At 36.8% G+C, this 20829-nt stretch overlaps 1 protein-coding gene across 2 annotated transcripts in view; it reads right to left on the reverse strand.

Moving 5' to 3' along the window:
- Positions 1–19533, reverse strand: part of LOC136847040 (heparanase-like) — a 196673-nt gene extending 177140 nt beyond the window's left edge. For both annotated transcript variants that reach the window (XM_067118272.1, XM_067118273.1), the window contains exon 1: positions 19026–19533. The gene's annotated coding sequence lies outside the window, so the exon portion shown is untranslated. The remainder of the gene's footprint in view (positions 1–19025) is intronic.
- Between the last annotated feature and the right edge of the window lie 1296 nt (positions 19534–20829).

The raw sequence follows: 20829 nt of genomic DNA on the forward strand, positions 1-20829 counted from the left end.
AGCTTGTGGCTCTTATGGGCTAACTGGATCTCTTCCACCCCTTCTTCATCTTCAGTTTCTGCCAAGGCCTGGCTATGCCATTTCTGGGAGATGACAAGGACACTGACTCTGGGGAAAGACCAGAAGTGCTGTCAGGTACAGAATCAGAGGTATCCCTAGGAGCTGGGGGAGCTCCCCACTTCGGCTGCTGCGACAACCGTCATAAGATAGAACCAGCTTCTACATCACAGCTGGACAGTTCCTGGCTGATCAGAGAAGGTGTAGCATTAAAGTCTGCCAGAGGTTCATCCTCGGAGGCCCTCTCCGTTTTGGTGGTGGTGTAGTTCTCAAAGGGTGCTTCTACATACTCCAACCACTCCTCGGGCTCATCCTCCGTCCATTTATGAATAAGAGCATTAATGCTAGATATTGAAGCATTAGGTGGAGCAGGTGTGGGGTTGGAGGCTTGTTGGGCAGCTAGAGCTTCGGCATTTTCCTTTCGAGCTTTCTTCAGCTCGAGCTCATTTTCCTTGAGAGCTAGCTCACTCTCCTTGAGAGCTAGGTCTCTTGCTGCTATAACCTCTTCATACTTCCTCAGATCTTCTCTTTCTGCTCTTTGCTGCTGGAGTATGTCATCCAGCTGTTCTTTCACCCACTGGGTGAGTTCCGTCCGATATGTAACCTGCGTCCTTGCCCATGTTCATGGGGCTTGGCACTGTTCTAATGACATGGTTCAAGTCTTTAGGATGTCTAGGAAATGGTCTGACAGTGGGGAAGTGTCCCGTAACTTGGTGGCAGTTTGTTGGAGTGGCACCTTCTTAATAAGGTGGCATTGTGGCCAGGTGTGCCATGCAGAGGTCACACTGATGGAGCGATCCTGAAGGAGTAATGATTCTTATGGGTGGATACACTGATGAAGTGGAGTGATCCTGAAGGAGCAAAGGTTCTTATGGGCAGATACACTGCTGGCACTCTGTATCACAGGTACAGGTGCAGTGGCTTGTGATGTAAGGACTATGTCTTGGTGGCACTAGGGGGCTGGTGTGTTCTGGGAACAACACTAAGAGGCAGTACAATCCAAATTGCACTGAACGAAATGGCACTCTGCCTGAGGTAGAGCGTGGCAATGAGTGAAAAGGAAAATGAAAAGTAAGAGCTTCAGTAACCTAATCGTTGGCAGTGCCTCAGATTAGTGGTACTGTGCAAGGGGAAAACCCTTTGGCTTGCACTCATCGGCGGCTAGTTCTAAAGAACTGGTGGCTGCTCCTGACATGAGGAAAGGAAGTCTACTTTCTGACATGAGAAAGGAAGGTTTTGAGGTTGTACTCAATGTTTGATTTGGTGCTTGTGGTATCCACTAGTCTTGATAATGAAAACCCACTCTTGCACAACAGTTAATAGCTGTTGTTAAATGGTTAATATGTTCTTTCTTTGAAACACGAGAGATCACTCCGCTTGCTGAAGCGCTTAATGAAAATAGATATTGGAGACAATTACAATGAACACAGGCGCATATACAAGTGTTAATGAGTAAAAGGAAGAATTGATTGGGATTCTAAACAGATCAAAGCTTTGGGTAGAAATGGAAAAAGCTTATTGCCCTTGGTGTTTTGAATTAATGGGTTTATTCTCCAATACTCGCTTATTGTTATGACTATGCACTTATTAACTTTCTTGGGTGATGATGTAAGAATATTAGAGCTCTCTCTCTCTCTCTCTCTCTCTCTCTCTCTCTCTCTCTCTCTCTCTCTCTCTCTCTCTCCGAGAGTGTATTTGTATGGGAACGTACTCGTTGCTTTATTTAATTTACTCTAATTCATCCTTTCAATAATTTACTTTGAACAATTATGCTAAGTTACTTTTTAAAATTTACTTTTGGAAGTTATGTAATTTAATACCTAGCGCCCGTCATGACAAGTTATATGGTGAAATGGTTTTCAGTTTACTATCAAAATTTCTTTCGTTAGGTTTTACATTAGGCGAAATGGAATTTTACTCGCCTAGTAAGCAATGAGAAGTGGAACGGGGTGTGCGGGAGAACGGCTGTTGGCTACTGGTGACGTCAAGCATCTCATACAATACTCAATTGGTGATTTAAAATTTAGGGAAAAGAACACTAAAATTTTCTGGCCAAATTATTGGTGCCGATACGCAGGCTTGAATTATTTTACTTAAACCATCGATAATGCCTTTACTTGAAACATTAAAATAAAATATGAACTGGGTCTGGCAGTCTTGGAGATTGTGGAAGTTAGATGATGGAACGCTGCTAGGAGTTGTCACGCGTGCTATTTTAACAAACACGAATTTTCGAACTCACTTCAGTGACTAAGGAATTGTACACTTCCTCTGCCATAACTGTTTTCAAACAACACACTCAGCTAACTGTTCACGGCTCGCAATTAATAAATCCCTGGTAAAGCACTTCCAAAATTCCTAAATACCAGTTCTCTGGTGTCAACAACACCACTGCTATTCTCCTTCTCACAACGCCGAAATTTCGCGGTTAGTTATTCTGCGTTGCTAACTTAAGAATTTTTGGCGCTCTCGCCTCTAATCTATGATAACTAAAATATCAGCTACAAATCACTTCTTTTACAACACTTCTTCCTATCTGTTTCTAATGTATCCTTAATATTACAACAAATATAATGATAATCCTTACCCTGTTATCTTTATCTACAGTTCTGTCACCCTTTATCTTCTGCCTTGTGAATAATGGAATAAAATTATTTTACGAATTACGTTATTCCTCAGTTTGTCTCCTTCCTAGTCTAGTAATAGCAAAGCTAATTCTCGGTATTAGTTGACTGGAACCTGGCAGAGATTGTCACTGTTATGTTCTGAATCCGGTTGGAAGAGTTAAATTGAATTAGGCCAACACCTAGATCTCAGAACATAAGCACCTTGAAATTATAACTATTTAAAAAGAAAATGGAAGGTCGCCTTTCAGACCAGACGATCCAGATTACACTTCTTTATTTACAGATTTGTAACTAGAAATTAATATTAGTACAGTACAATTAGCTCAATTTTAGCTCAAACCTCAAAATTTAGAAAGACAAACTGAAACTTTGGGAATATGTAGAGGTGATTTGTGTTATCTTCATCCAAAAAGTCCCAAGAAATCCAGTGGCGGGTTTTTTCGAGTTATGGCCACAAAATGGCGGCCATTTTGGATTTTTAGTTTTTCTCATTTATTGCTCCTAAAGGTAAAAAAAATAAATAAAAAATTGGTAGATGAAATATACATTATTTTGTATTATATGGTAGTTTTAGAAGCTATTTGAATAAATTTCATCAGTACTAAATACATCAGTGCGAAATTATGGGCCTTTATTTAAAAAAAATTCTATTACTTGTAGTTGACAGGAATATTCCTATTCCTGCTATTGGAAAAATAATTGGTATATCAAAATTTTTACCTAATTAAACAATCTGCAGAATCTTCTTGTCTTTCAAATGACACTTCTAGGACGCACCATTGCGGGGTATCTTCGTTTGAATACATGTACTTCAATTGGTGCCATTAGCAATTACCTGGATTCCTACCATGCAATCGTCAACATTTTGCTGTTGAAGACATTCATGGATCACATGCTTATGACATTATAATTAGTTGAGGATAAATTCTGGGTCACATAACCACAATTACCATAAAAACTATGTAGTGAACTGAGCATATAACCAGTAACTACTTGCAATACAATACAATGTGGAAAAAATTATCAAAATTAGTTTTCAACTATACAGCTGTACAGACAAAAATAACTCCAACTTGATGAAACTCCATTTTTACACACAAGGGATTATGCACTAATTACGCTAAAACAAAAATATGAATAATTCTTTTATTATTACTCGTAAATTATTTCCTTTTCTTTTTCTGTAAGGTTGAGAATAGTCTTCATTTTCAGTTTCGCTTTATGTTCTTCTACATATCCATCTATATCTCCTTCTTTATCTTCATCAAATGAACATTGATTATTGCACCCATGCCCAGCACAATACCCACACATATGTGTACAAGGGAGTCCACTTCTCCTGCACTCGCAGTTCAGTTCACAACCTTTTCTACAGTTACAAGTTATAAGATGAAGTAGGAATGTGGTACGGGCTCTTTAAGCGATGTTACTGGTCTTAGTCGGTCATTTTCTAATTTCCAACCCCAGTCAGTGGGGTCTAGAGTAATCCTTGCCACTGTTGTACTTGATGGAAGGTACGATAAGAATGTTGGCGTGCTGCCACTGATGTTGGAGGAAGTGTAGCTAGATCAAATTTGGCATGTACAGGCTGTTTAGCTATCGTCCTTAAGTAACTAAAGTACCTTTGTTTATCAAGACTACCTTCTGGCTTTCCTCCATACAGAACAAGAAGAAATGCTTCTCCAGCAGCAGCTATATCATCTGCAGAGGCCTGGGGTCATTAAAATTTGCATCTTGTGACTTAGTACAGGATCCTCCCGTAATCTTTTATAAAGAACCCTTTTACCCTTGCGATACAGAGCAGAGGTCGTATCGCAACCTGTTATTGCATGCAGGAAGAGCAAGCTGTCAGTCATGTCCCCCATTTTGCTCTGAATTCTTTCACTGCTGAATATTTTATCAGGATGTGCTTTGTTTGCTGTGATCATCATTTTGATATCAGTCTGAGGTTTGGCAAGTGCAATTAAGAGGACAAGAAGATAAGTGTCCTCCCCCACAATAACTGATTCCTGTCCTGAATCTCGTAAATGAGTTGCTGTTGTTACTATCAATCTGTCAGCATCTGCCTCTGCCTGATGGACCTTACACCCAGCAGCTTCCAGATGGGTAGATAGGAGTTTGATCAATCCTATCTTGTTTTTAGTATTTCCTAAGAACTCCTGCTGAGACACTGGGACTTGTATGTGGCTTTCTACAGCTATATCTCTAGATGATTGTGTCCTTCCTCGACGAAAGTGTTCTTCATCTTTTGTACAGTGAGTGTCATAGCCATCAAATACTATGTGAGCGTTCCTGTACTTCTGTTTAATGAACGATGTATACTGAGAACATATCTGACTGAATGTAGCAGGACGTTGCCACACAACATGATGAAGAAGGTACCCGCCATCTAAAATATACACTGCTCCAGCTGGAGGAACATTTTCACAGGGTGCCAATGCCTCAAGAGCAGATTTTTTTGCTTTTCTCATAGAAAAATCACCAAAGAGGGAAGGTGGTTGAGGTGCAAGTTCATATCCCAGATATGATGCAAGGTCAGAATCACTTCTAGCAACGCATATAATTCGATGGAATAACTGGTTTGCATTGACAGTAATCTGTGTATCATTAATCATAATTGCTGATGCCTCACTGTCAATTCTCTCAGCTCTGGGAATGGGCGTGTTTTCATGAACTTGATCTGCCGGTGTCACACACTTGATTCCTCCCATTGAGTGGAGTGTATTATGACCATCTAAAGTTGCAACATTATAGTCAGCATTATCATATACAAATTGGATATATGACCGTGGATCTACTGCAGTTGATGGGTTCATTGTAGCTGATGCTTCATACAGCAATACTTCTCTATATGGGGCACAGAATCCTTGGTTAGAAACGATGTTAATCAGTACTCTTGATCCATACTTTCTGTGTAGATGAACACCCACACCAGTTTGTATGGGCGAGACAAATGATCTAGGACGAACAGCAGCAATGATAGCATGCTGTATACTGATTGACTTTCTTTGTATTGGATTATCATTTTTTTTCGGTTTCAAGATTCCATCAATTAACATACAAAGATAATCAGGAACAAGCTCACAATTTCCCGAAATTACTTGCTCTTCTGAAGGAAATACCTCACAATTGTAAGCTTTTGAACGAATGTCATTTCGAATGATCAGAGCAGCAGTTTCTATCAGTCTAGTTCTAGCATCTTCAGCAGGATCACTTTTTCGTGCATCATACCATTCATCCGTTAAAATATCTTTCATACATTCAGTGAAACACACCACTCCACTCTTACCTATCTTATCAACTATTGTTATTTGATTTCCATAATGGTTCTTCAGTTTCTTCTTCAAGTGCTCACTACCTTAATTAATACCAGCGTTTTCATAGGTACTCATAATTGACGCTAATTCATCAATAGAATACTGGCATTCATCATTTTCTTCCAAATACTCGCACAGTTTGATAAATCATCTATTGACTTTTCTTATCCATTTTTCGTCCCTAAGTGAGCTGTTTGGCTTTGACATGCCTGGCCTCAAAGTATTTTGCATGTACAAGGTCAGTGACATTGGATACTCGGAGAAGAACCTCTCTATATACAATTATCATTTCGTTTTTCAGCATTTGTGTGAATGTTGTTAACAAATTCTAGTGTTTCCGACACTAATGCTCATAAAGTTGTCTTCCTAAATTTTCTCACATCCGCAGCAATTTTCTTCTCGTAAAATATACACTGGGATTTAAATCGAACTCTTGCCTGATTTCATGGGTCGTGTGAACTTTTCTAGGTGCGGACTCCCTGGCGACGTGTGTAGTCTTTTCTGACATTTCACATGGGCAACAACAGAGCTTTTGTTTTCAGTAATTAGAGTTGTCCTCTTCAAAGAGTACTACTCTCAATTATTTTTGAAAACCAAACCTCTAATGAATGTGTAGAAAAGTTTCACACAAAACAGTTATTGCCAGTGGGCTCACACAATATCACAAGAGTTCATTTGTCTTCCATTTCTGTGCCTTTTCAATGAGAAGAAAATTGCTGTGTTTGAGAAAAAAAGAAGACAACATTTATGAGTTTAGTGTACTAAACACATAGTATGTTGTTAATACATTCGCACTGATTTGTCTGAAACGAAATGATAATTGGGGGAGATGTAAGTATATATATAATGTCACTGACCTTGTATATTCAAACAAATATACTTGAGGCCAGGCAGTGCAATGTCAGAAATGTCCTACAGGGTCAAAAATGGATAAGAAAAGTCAGATGATTTATCAAATAATAGTATTTGATAAGAAAAGTGATGAATGCCAGAACGGGAATATTGATATTAGCGTCAATTATGAGTACCTATGAAAACGCTTTTTTAATAAAGGCACATAATTTCTAATGAAGAAGAAACTGAAGAACCATTTATGGAAATAAATAACTAATAGTATCATATAGGTAAAACCTGATGTGTGTTTCATTTACAATGTATGAAAGATATTTTACCCGGATGCAATAAATGAAAAACAGAAAAATGATCCAAAATGGCTGAATTTTGCTAGAACTAGACTGATAAAACTGCTGACTCTGATTTTTGGGACATTCGTTGGAAAAGCTTACAATTGTGAGGTATTTCCTTCAGAAGAGCAAGTAATTTCGGGAAATTGTGAGCTTGTTCCTGATTATCTTTGTATGTTAATTGATGGAATCTTGAAACCGAAAAAAAATGATAATCCAATACAAAGAAAGTCAATCAGTATACAGCATGCTATCATTGCTGCTGTTCGTCCTAGATCATTTGTCTCGCCCATACAAACTGGTGTGGGTGTTCATCTACACAGAAAGTATGGATCAAGAGTACTGATTAACATCGTTTCTAACCAAGGATTCTGTGCCCCATATAGAGAAGTATTGCTGTATGAAGCATCAGCTACAATGAACCCATCAACTGCAGTAGATCCACGGTCATATATCCAATTTGTATATGATAATGCTGACTATAATGTTGCAACTTTAGATGGTCATAATACACTCCACTCAATGGGAGGAATCAAGTGTGTGACACCGGCAGATCAAGTTCATGAAAACACGCCCATTCCCAGAGCTGAGAGAATTGACAGTGAGGCATCAGCAATTATGATTAATGATACACAGATTACTGTCAATGCAAACCAGTTATTCCATCGAATTATATGCGTTGCTAGAAGTGATTCTGACCTTGCATCATATCTGGGATATGAACTTGCACCTCAACCACCTTCCTCTTTGGTGATTTTTATGAGAAAAGCAAAAAAATCTGCTCTTGAGGCATTGGCACCCTGTGAAAATGTTCCTCCAGCTGGAGCAGTGTATATTTTAGATGGTGGGTACCTTCTTCATCATGTTGTGTGGCAACGTCCTGCTACATTCAGTCAGATATGTTCTCAGTATACATCGTTCATTAAACAGAAGTACAGGAACGCTCACATAGTATTTGATGGCTATGACACTCACAGCACAAAAGATGAAGAACACTTTCGTCGAGGAAGGACACAATCATCTAGAGATATAGCTGTAGAAAGCCACATACAAGTCCCAGTGTCCCAGCAGGAGTTCTTAGGAAATACTAAAAACAAGATAGGGTTGATCAAACTCCTATCTACCCATCTGAAGCTGCTGGGTGTAAGGTCCATCAGGCAGAGGCAGATGCTGACAGATTGATAGTAACAACAGCAACTCATTTACGAGATTCAGGACAGGAATCAGTTATTGTGGGGGAGGACACTTATCTTCTTGTCCTCTTAATTGCACTTGCCAAACCTCAGACTGATATCAAAATGATGATCACAGCAAACAAAGCACATCCTGATAAAATATTCAGCAGTGAAAGAATTCAGAGCAAAATGGGGGACATGACTGACAGCTTGCTCTTCCTGCATGCAATAACAGGTTGCGATACGACCTCTGCTCTGTATCGCAAGGGTAAAAGGGTTCTTTATAAAAGATTACGGGAGGATCCTGTACTAAGTCACAAGATGCAAATTTTTAATGACCCCCAGGCCTCTGCAGATGATATAGCTGCTGCTGGAGAAGCATTTCTTCTTGTCCTGTATGGAGGAAAGCCAGAAGGTAGTCTTGATAAACAAAGGTACTTTAGTTACTTAAGGACGATAGCTAAACAGCCTGTACATGCCAAATTTGATCTAGCTACACTTCCTCCAACATCAGTGGCAGCACGCCAACATTCTTATCGTACCTTCCATCAAGTACAACAGTGGCAAGGGATTACTCTAGACCCCACTGACTGGGGTTGGAAGTTAGAAAATGACCGACTAAGACCAGTAACATCGCTTAAAGAGCCCGTACCACATTCCCTACTTCATCTTATAACTTGTAACTGTAGAAAAGGTTGTGAACTGAACTGCGAGTGCAGGAGAAGTGGACTCCCTTGTACACATATGTGTGGGTATTGTGCTGGGCATGGGTGCAATAATCAATGTTCATTTGATGAAGATAAAGAAGGAGATATAGATGGATATGTAGAAGAACATAGCGAAACTGAAAATGAAGACTATTCTCAACCCTTACAGAAAAAGAAAAGGAAATAATTTACGAGTAATAATAAAGAATGATTCATATTTTTGTTTTAGCGTAATTAGTGCATAATCCCTTGTGTGTAAAAATGGAGTTTCATCAAGTTGGAGTTATTTTTTGTCTGTACAGCTGTATAGTTGAAAACTAATTTTGATAATTTTTTCCACATTGTATTGTATTGCAAGTAGTTACTGGTTATATGCTCAGCTCACTACATAGTTTTTATGGTAATTGTGGTTATGTGACCTAGAATTTATCCTCAACTAATTATAATGTCATAAGCATGTGATCCATGAATGTCTTCAACAGCAAAATGTTGACGATTGCATGGTAGGAACTAGGTAATTGCTAATGGCACCAATTGAAGTACATGTATTCAAACGAAGATACCCCCGCAATGGTGCGTCCTAGAAGTGTCATTTGAAAGACAAGAAGATTCTGCAGATTGTTTAATTAGGTAAAAATTTTGATATACCAATTATTTTTCCAATAGCAGGAATAGGAATATTCCTGTCAACTACAAGTAATAGAATTTTTTTTAAATAAAGGCCCATAATTTCGCACTGATGTATTTAGTACTGATGAAATTTATTCAAATAGCTTCTAAAACTACCATATAATACAAAATAATGTATATTTCATCTACCAATTTTTATTTTTTTTTTTACCCTTTAGGAGCAATAAATGAGAAAAACTAAAAAATCCAAAATGGCCGCCATTTTGTGGCCATAACTCGAAAACCCGCCACTGGATTTCTTGGGACTTTTTGGATGAAGATAACACAAATCACCTCTACATATTCCCAAAGTTTCAGTTTGTCTTTCTAAATTTTGAGGTTTGAGCTAAAATTGAGCTAATTGTACTGTACTAATATTAATTTCTAGTTACAAATCTGTAAATAAAGAAGTGTAATCTGATCGTCTGGTTTGAAAGGCGACCTTCCCATTTTCTTTAAATAGTTATAATTTCAAGGTGCTTATGTTCTGAGATCTAGGTGTTGGCCTAATTCAATTTAACTCTTCCAACCGGATTCAGAACATAACAGTGACAATCTCGCCAGGTTCCCAGTCAACTAATACCGAGAATTAGCTTTGCTATTACTAGACTAGGAAGGGAGACAAACCGAGGAATAACGTAATTCGTAAAATAATTTTATTCCATTATTCACAAGGCAGAAGATAAAGGGTGACAGAACCGTAGATAAAGATAACAGGGTAAGGATTATCATTATATTTGTTGTAATATTAAGGATACATTAGAAACAGATAGGGAAGAAGTGTTGTAAAAGAAGTGATTTGTAGCTGATATTTTAGTTATCATAGATTAGAGGCGAGAGCGCCAAAAAATTCTTAAGTTAGCAACGCAGAATAACTAACCGCGAAATTTCGCGTTGTGAGAAGGAGAATAGCAGTGGTGTTGTTGACACCAGAGAACTGGTATTTAGGAATTTTGGAAGTGCTTTACCAGGGATTTATTAATTGCGAGCCGTGAACAGTTAGCTGAGTGTGTTGTTTGAAAACAGTTATGGCAGAGGAAGTGTACAATTCCTTAGTCACTGAAGTGAGTTCGAAAATTCGTGTTTGTTAAAATAGCACGCGTGACAACTCCTAGCAGCGTTCCATCATCTAACTTCCACAATTCCAAGACTGCCAGACCCAGTTCATATTTTATTTTAATGTTTCAAGTAAAGGCATTATCGATGGTTTAAGTAAAATAATTCAAGCCTGCGTATCGGCACCAATAATTTGGCCAGAAAATTTTAGTGTTCTTTTCCCTAAATTTTAAATCACCAATTGAGTATTGTATGAGATGCTTGACGTCACCAGTAGCCAACAGCCGTTCTCCCCCGCACACCCCGTTCCACTTCTCATTGCTTACTAGGCGAGTAAAATTCCATTTCCTTTCGCCTAATGTAAAACCTAACGAAAGAAATTTTGATAGTAAACTGAAAACCATTTCCACCATATAACTTGTCATGACGGGCGCTAGGTATTAAATTACATAACTTCCAAAAGTAAATTTTAAAAAGTAACTTAGCATAATTGTTCAAAGTAAATTATTGAAAGGATGAATTAGAGTAAATTAAATAAAGCAACTAGTACGTTCCCATATAAATACACTCGGAGAGAGAGAGAGAGAGAGAGAGAGAGAGAGAGAGAGAGAGAGAGAGAGAGAGAGAGAGAGAGCTCTAATATTCTTACATCATCACCCAAGAAAGTTAATAAGTGCATAGTCATAACAATAAGCGAGTATTGGAGAATAAACCCATTAATTCAAAACACCAAGGGCAATAAGCTTTTTCCATTTCTACCCAAAGCTTTGATCTGTTTAGAATCCCAATCAATTCTTCCCTTTTACTCATTAACACTTGTATATGCGCCTGTGTTCATTGTAATTGTCTCCAATATCTATTTTCATATTAAGCGCTTCAGCAAGCGGAGTGATCTCTCGTGTTTCAAAGAAAGAACATACAACCATTTAACAACAGCTATTAACTGTTGTGCAAGAGTGGGTTTTCATTATCTAAGACTAGTGGATACCACAAGCACCAAATCAAACATTGAGTACAACCCCAAAACCTTCCTTTCCTCATGTCAGGAAGTAGACTTCCTTTCCTCATGTCAGGGAGCAGCCACCAGTTCTTAGAACTAGCCGCCGATGAGTGCAAGCCAAAGGGTTTCCCCTTGCACAGTACCACTAATCTGAGGCACTGCCAACGATTAGGTTACTGAAGCTCTTACTTTTCATTTTCCTTTTCACTCATTGCTCACACTCTACCTCAGGCAGAGTGCCATTTCGTTCAGTGCAATTTGGTTGTACTGCCTCTTAGTGTTGTTCCCCAGAACACACCAGCCCCCTAGTGCCACCAAGACATAGTCCTTACATCACAAGCCACTGCACCTGTACCTGTGATACAGAGTGCCAGCAGTGTATCTGCCCATAAGAACCTTTGCTCCTTCAGGATCACTCCACTTCATCAGTGTATCCACCCATAAGAATCATTACTCCTTCAGGATCGCTCCATCAGTGTGACCTCTGCATGGCACACTCGGCCACAGTGCCACCTTATTAAGAAGGTGCCACTCCAACAAACTGCCACCAAGTTACGGGACACTTCCCCACTGTCAGACCATTTCCCCTAGACATCCTAAAAGACTTGAACCATGTCATTAGAACAGTGCCAAGCCCTCATGAACATGGGCAAGGACGCAGGTTACACGGGACGGGAACTCACCCAGTGGGTGAAAGAACAGCTGGATGACATACTCCAGCAGCAAAGAGCAGAAAGAGAAGATCTGAGGAAGTATGAAGAGGCTAAGGCAGCAAGAGACCTAGCTCTCAAGGAGAGTGAGCTAGCTCTCAAGGAAAATGAGCTCGAGCTGAAGAAAGCTCGAAAGGAAAATGCCGAAGCTCTAGCTGCCCAACAAGCCTCCAACCCCACACCTGCTCCACCTAATGCTCCAATATCTAGCATTAATGCTCTTATTCATAAATGGACGGAGGATGAGCCCGAGGAGTGGTTGGAGTATGTAGAAGCACCCTTTGAGAACTACACCACCACCAAAACGGAGAGGGCCTCCGAGGATGAACCTCTGGCAGACTTTAATGCTACACCTTCTCTGATCAGCCAGGAACTGTCCAGCTGTGATGTAGAAGCTGGTTCTATCTTATGACAGTTGTCGCAGCAGCCGAAGTGGGGAGCCTCCCCGTAGCTCCTAGGGATACCTCTGATTCTGTACCTGACAGCACTTCTGGCCTTTCCCCAGAGTCAGTGTCCTTGTCATCTCCTAGGAATGGCATAGCCAGGCCTTGGCAGAAACCGAAGATGAAGAAGGGGTGGAAGAGATCCAGTTAGCCCATAAGAGCCACAAGCTCTCCTTGGCACTCATGTCCCATTGGCACAATGCCATTTCCATTTCAGAGTGATCCTAGCACCTACCCAGAGGAGGTAGCCAACGTGATCTCTGCCCAAGTAGACTAACACCTAACACCCTAGGCAATCTTGTAGTACGAACCCTGTTAATGAACTCATGATAAATCTGCCCAATACTCAAGTTGGTACACACCTGACCGATTAGCATAATTAATCCTTCAGGTTGCTCATGTCCGAAAATATTGTGTGTGATATTCCGTAAAGAATTGTGTAATCTGTAAATAACTGCATTTAGTTAGGTCAGTGTCATTTAATTTAGTGCCAGGGCAGTAGGATAGTAGACCATGTCAACAAGATACATTTTTCCATGTATCCTTTGCCTAGGAATAAAGTTCCCCTGTCGTCAGAGACAGCCAGTAGAAGTCTGTAGATACCATTGGCTAGTGTTAGGCTCCGTTGTAGTAAGTTAGTAAAACTAGTATCCCTTCTTAGCAGTTAGGCAGGTCATCTTAGTTAGCTGAATTGCAGAAGTACGACTCATTTAGGGGAGCTAACTGACTAGTCAAGACGAATAACTTACTTAGCCAAGGCCTTCACACCCGAAAGGGAGTGAATGCCTTCTTAAAGGGGGAGCTTTCACGTATTTAGAAGGTTCAGCTCTCCAGTCCGTTAGCTAGGAAGTCAAATTTCATCACGGTTGGAGAAGACCCCCACTAGGGGGGACAGATGTAGGTGTCCTAACCCCAATATCATATGATATTAGGGGACAAAAAGCATTTAGGGCACAGGGACCTGTCACGTTAGTAAATTGGTCGCCAGGCTGACCCTTAGTTAGTCTTAACTATAAGACCTATTTCCCTTTGACCTTTGTGCTGGCTGTTATTTGCTTCTTTCAGATGTACTGCTGTCCTGTGCCCGCTGCTAGACTCAAATAGGGCAACTGTGACCTGTCTCCGTCTCACTCCATGCCCAAACTTCAGAAGTGCAAGGTCGCTTCTCTGTCCTGTTCCCACCGGCCACGTGTTGGGACTTCTGCGGCTTAAATCCATCTTTTGCAAGTGAATAAGAGTCCTGTTATCTGGCTCTTCACGTTCTGCCCCTGCCCTTGTGAAACAACTGCCTTAGAAGACTCAATTCCATCTTCTGCAAGTGACAGTCTAGAAGGGCCACATATTAGGCCTCTCAGTGTTATCGTTGTGCTAATGTATAATAATTTTATCAGCCAATCTTAAGCAGTTTATAAGATTCATGTTAACCTTTTTTGCTAACTGTAGTTATACTTTTTATTGCACATTTCATGTGACTTGATTGCTGGACTGCCAGCCCGTCCATATTAATTTCTAATTGCAGATCTGTAAATAAAGTAATGTAATTTAATCGACTGGTTTGAAAGGTGACCTTCCCATTTTCTTTAAATAGATGTAATTTCAAGGTAAGTCATATTATTAATTACATTTATTGCTTATGTTCTGAGATCTAGGTGTTGGCCCCTAAGGCAAAATTACATTCTAAATACAATTTAACTCTTCCAAACAGATTCATAACAGAACAATATACATTATATATATATATATATATATATATATATATATATATATATATATATATATATATATATATATATAATCGAAATATAAACGACCTTTAATATCAAATTAAGCTCTACCTCCGGAAATAATATATTTTCATATATGTTACCGAAGGGGAATTTTTAGTTGATAATAAGTCCACCGTCCCGTGGGTCGCTGGTTCGACCCCACGGGACGGTGGACTTATTATCAACTAAAAATTCCCCTTCGGTAAATATATATGAAAATATATTATTTCCGAGGTAGAGCCAATTGATATTAAAGGACGTTTGTAGCTTTCTGATTGTATATGAATCACGGTGATGTGATAAATAGTCATATATATATATATATATATATATATATATATATATATATATATATATATATATATATATATATATATATATATATATATATATATATATATATGTGTATGTGTGTGTGTGTGTGTGTGTATATACATTTAGCCAAGACCACAAAAATAAAAGAAGGAGTACTAAGTGCTTTGTGTTCTTTTCAACACATTTTCGAGGTTCAATATCAATATATATATATATATATATATATATATATATATATATATATATATATATATATATATATATATATATATATACATACTCTCTCACACACACACACACACACACACACACACACACACATATATATATATATATATATATATATATATATATATATATATAACTGGTTATGTTGTCGTTTCTAGAAAACTTCAATTTAAGGAGGAACAGGATAGCCAGAAGACGTGGTATAATTCCAGACATTATTATTTCTTAGAAATTAACAGAGGCACAGCCGAGCTTTCGGGAATACGTAACTTTTCCCATCATCAGGTCACTTATCAATGGAATTACATAAAAATAAAAAGAAACAGTAAGAAAACTATACCGATTGACTAAATCTAAAAGTATTAAAACAGGTATATATAATTGACAAAACTTTAAAATACATAATAATATAAAGTAAAAAAAAAAAAGGAACATAAAAACCCAAGTTAACCAAGCAATAAGAAATCACGTACCAAACAGAAATCGTCAAATAAAATCACTGAGAAGATAGATACTGAGAGAGAGAGAGAGAGAAAAAAACAATGAATATTCAAAATGATAAAAAAATGATAATGTAGTACAAAATACTGGAGAAGCTACTGTTCATGTCGTAGTTAAATGACAATTGGGCGAGTTAGAAGACTGCAAATGGAAGAGGGTGAAATGGTGTGAGGAAAAAACTAAAAGAAAAAAAAGCAAACTATGCAATGAACAATGGAACAGAGGTGGTTTGGCTATTGAGTGTTGGTGATTGTTGTTTAATATGGAGGGACTCTAAAAAGGGAAGCGAATGGCTATTTTTTGTTTGTCCAAGTATTTGAAAATCACTGTATTGTATGTGATGGTGGCAAGATATAGCATGAAGTCTAATGGCACTATTTTCTTTTTTGCTTAAAGCTAAGCCTGTACGGTGGCTGACACCCCCATGAGAGTCGATGCGCACCTTAAGTAGGCGCTCGGTACACTCCACATAAGTCCCAAAATTACATTTTGGGCAATTAAACTTGTAAACAATGCAGGTACGCATCAACTCCGGGAGGGTGTCTTTCACGCGGAACAGTCTTCCAATTGTAAGAGGGTTATTAAAGGTAAATCTGAAGTCAACATACGGATACAGATGGCTCAAGAATGACAATAATTTTCGTTTGATTAGGACAGAATCGGTAGTGAAGTGAAGGGAAACATACATTATCTTTTTGGGAACAGTGCAGACTACAGATTTTGGCTTAAAAATATTGTCTAAAAATTCTTTAACGATTTTAGTGAACATGTTAAAGGGATAGCAATTATTCTTAAAATACCTCTCTAAAAACTGGACTTCTAGGTGAAAGTTATTCCAATTGGAGCAAAGGGAAAAGGCTCGATGAATCAGAGTTCTACACGAATTAGTCTTAAAAACAAGGGGACAGTAACTAAAAAAGTTTAAACCAAGGCCGGTAAACGTTTTCTTTCTAAAAATGCCAGTCGTAAAATTTCCCTCAGAACGAGAGACCAAAATATCTAAAAAGGAAATGCGGCCATTACATTCTTTTTCCATAGTAAAAGTAATATTTGGATGAAACGAGTTGATAAAATCTAAAAACAACTGGGCATGACATTCTTCAGTAAAAAGTAAGAAAGTATCATCAACATAACGTCTATAAAATATGGGTTTAAAAGTATCTGGGAACTGATTAAAGAATTGTTCTTCTAAAGGGCACATAAAAATATTAGCGAAAGAAAGTCCTAAGGGGGAGCCCATGGCCATGTCATCTATTTGCTTATAAACTTTCCCATTAAAAATAAAATGAGTATCAATGACCGAGAGTTCTAAGAGTTTTTTGAAATTATTTCTGGTAAAACCGTGGTAAATGGTATCTGGGGTGGGGAATAATTTTCCGAGGATAATATCAATGGTTTCGAAAACAGGGACATTAGTAAATAAGGATTGAACATCAAAACTAACCATGAATGTATATGGATTTTGCGCAAGAATGTCAGGGACAAAAGAAGAAGAATTTTGCAGGGTGAAACGGTTACTCGTGATGTGACTGAGAAGGGGAACAAGGTACTTAGCTATTTCGAAATTAGGTGAGTTGTAAGCGGCAAGTATTGGTCTAAGGGGAATGCCATTCTTGTGAACTTTAGGGAGTCCATATAAGGTAGCAAAAGAAGATCCTGAACTGAAAAGAGAATTATAGGTGCTTTCAGGAATAGCGGAATCATCTTTAAGCTGCTTCAAAGTACGATTAATTTTATCTTCAATTTTAAAAACGGTACTAAATTGAGGAGTAGCTACTTCAGAGAATTTACTGGGGTCGAACAAAATACTATTCATTTTTACAATGTAATCATCGCGGTTCAGTATAACTACACCTTTACCTCTATCTGGTCGACAAATTATGAGGTTATTTCTATTAGCAAGTTTCTTCAAAATCTGAAAATCTTCATACTTAAAAAACCGAAACCAATATTTAGTTTTGAGACTGGAAAATGTTTTATGAGCCAAGTTCTGTATGGACTGACGTGCTGCTTCAAGATTAATATGAGAAGGTAAAGACCGAATATTATGGAAAAACACTTCGAACTTTTTTATTTTTTATGTAATTCCATAGATAAGTGACCCTGATGATGGGAAAAGTTACGTATTCCCGAAAGCTCGGCTGTGCCTCTGTTAATTTCTAAGAAATAATAATGTCTGGAATTTTACCACGTCTTCTGGCTATCCTGTTCCTCCTTATATATATATATATATATATATATATATATATATATATATATATATATATATATATATATATATATATAAACATATATATATATTTATATATATATATATATATATATATATATATATATATATATATATATATATATATATATATATATATATATATATATATATATATATATATATATATATATAAGGCATACTCTTCAAAAAATTATACCACTGGAAGTTACTAAGTTATTTGATCAAAAATATAATTTGAACTTATGCTTGTGGTCTTTTATGTCTAGCTTTTCTTCATTATTCTTAATTCATTTTGTATATTATTCTTTTCTTACCCAGTGGCGTAGCTGGAATTCTGTCAGTGGGGTGGCCTAGGTGTTGCCAAGATATTTTTGGAGGGGGGCCAAAGAAAATGACAGAAAACTAATGTACCAATTCTGTAATTAGTAAAATATACTATTCTTGAATGTATATATCCATTGAATGAAGGAAAATAATAGTATTTGTAATTAGTAAACCTGTATTTGAAATTACAGAGCTGAATTTTCAATTAATTTTCAACTCGTACTATATGCAAATGCATCAAGTACTGTAATGTAAATTTCCTTATAACATTATATTCAACACTTGCCTAATTTTTATTATAAAATTTTGAATTTCAAGTATAGTATAATATCCTTGTTATGTAAATATATCAAAATAGTGTATATCATCAACACAAAATTTCAACCTATCCCATTCCCTCTTCTTCATCTCCCCTCCCTGGATATTAACTCTAAGCAGCAGTAGCAAACTGCATTCCACTTATTCAAAGCTGTAGCCTAACTATAGTTCCAATCACTTCATACATACTGTAAGTTGATAACATTAAGTTGGATCTAAATATCATGAACAAACATGTCATTTGTGTTAAAAACCTATAACTGTAATTCTGCTTTTGACCACCAAATAGTTAAAGTTTAGCTACAAAGGGAATTACAACGTGGGGGCAGGGGGGGGTTGCAAATCTTCTGACCCCCCCCCCTTGCCCCCAATAGCGACGCCACTGTGAATCTTACCGTAAAGAAAGGTTTCCTCTTTTCTTCCTAGACACACACCACCAGGCAGTTCTTCTATGGCAAAACTATCTGAAAAGAACCGTGAAACTTTCAGCTGTGCACTTGATTCTCCTGTGTGTTGGGAATGGCGACTTTCCGTCTATCAGAACGGTATTGTTAACACAGGGCCAAATGCACCACTGATAACTCAGAGCAACGGGATGAGCCGAGTACAAACATCCAACCTCAGGGCAGCTGAACCTCCCATTTATAAGCATTTCCTCTGATGAGCGCGTTTTATCACAGTTTCGAAACCACAGCATTCCATTATTTATGCTAAAATAATTTTTATTTTGTGCATCAAATTCATAGTTTACGTATGCAATTTTCAGTAGTGTAATGTATCCTAAAATCACATAATCGCAAAAGATTTAATGGTTTTTCAGCTGAATCCCGCTTTATTTCGGTTTTCAGTAGCGATTATTCTGCAGCTGAACGAAGTACCTCAGACCCGCATGAAGTTCCTACTGATCCTATGTGCTTGTTACATTTCTCATCATGATGATGGACATGTTTCTTTTGGTCTGAAACTATCCCGATAAAAACTAATGTATTGCATATTGCAAAGAATTTAAATCGAAACAACAGTTTAATTTAGTTACAAGCATCCACGTGTTTCCAAGCGCCTGTTAACACACTTCTCTCTCTCTCTCTCTCTCTCTCTCTCTCTCTCTCTCTCTCTCTCTCTCTCCTTATATTTATATATATATATATATATATATATATATATATATATATATATATATATATATATATATATATATATATATATATATATATATATATATATATATATATATATATATATATATATATATATATATATGTATGTATATATATATATATATATATATATATATATATATATATATATGCATGTATGTATGTATATATATATATATATATATATATATATATATATATATATATATATATATATATATATATATATATATATATATATATATATATATATATATATATATATATATATATATATATATATATTATATATATATATATATTGTCACGACGTATCAAGTACCTGGTTATTACACAAATAATCTCAATATTCAAAAATATACCTCACTTCAGCCAGATACCTGAACTCTCATAACATTAATTGTTACGACTGAGTACTCTAAAGGTAACAGTGATCCCTTAAGAAAAACTTATTTATCAACCACTTGAAAAATCAAACTAAGTTCATCAGAATATGTGTGAGGTATCAAAAATTAAACTAGAAATCTTCTAGAGTAAAAGGGCATCACTCCATCAAAAAACTCTAACTGTTTCCCTGGTCTTAATTCACTTTAGCAAAACTAAAAGAACAAAACATGTTTATCACTTTGCCTTATGCACACACAATCAATCCTATTCACTGATGATCAATAAATGAAACACTGTTTTTCTAAAAATGTTAAATACAAAAATTTATTTTCAGATTCAAAGTTTATAACTAGAATTCACAATTAATTAGAATTCACAATCTGAAAAATTTACTATTAGTTGAAAATTATACAAAACTCAATGAATTCTTGAATTAAATTATGAAACAAAACTAATTCACAAAAACTTTATCAGGAATTTAAATTAATCAAGCAAAATTTAAACTATCAAGAATTACTCAAGATTTAAAAAGAAAATCTCAATAAATGAAATCAAGTATGCAATGTTAAATTAAGTATGCAATGTTAAATTAAGTATGCAATGTTAAATTACCAAGAAATATTTACAATGCTATGTAAATAAATGTTACATCACA

This window comes from Macrobrachium rosenbergii, chromosome 16 (assembly GCF_040412425.1).
Source record: "Macrobrachium rosenbergii isolate ZJJX-2024 chromosome 16, ASM4041242v1, whole genome shotgun sequence".
NCBI lineage: Eukaryota > Metazoa > Arthropoda > Malacostraca > Decapoda > Palaemonidae > Macrobrachium > Macrobrachium rosenbergii.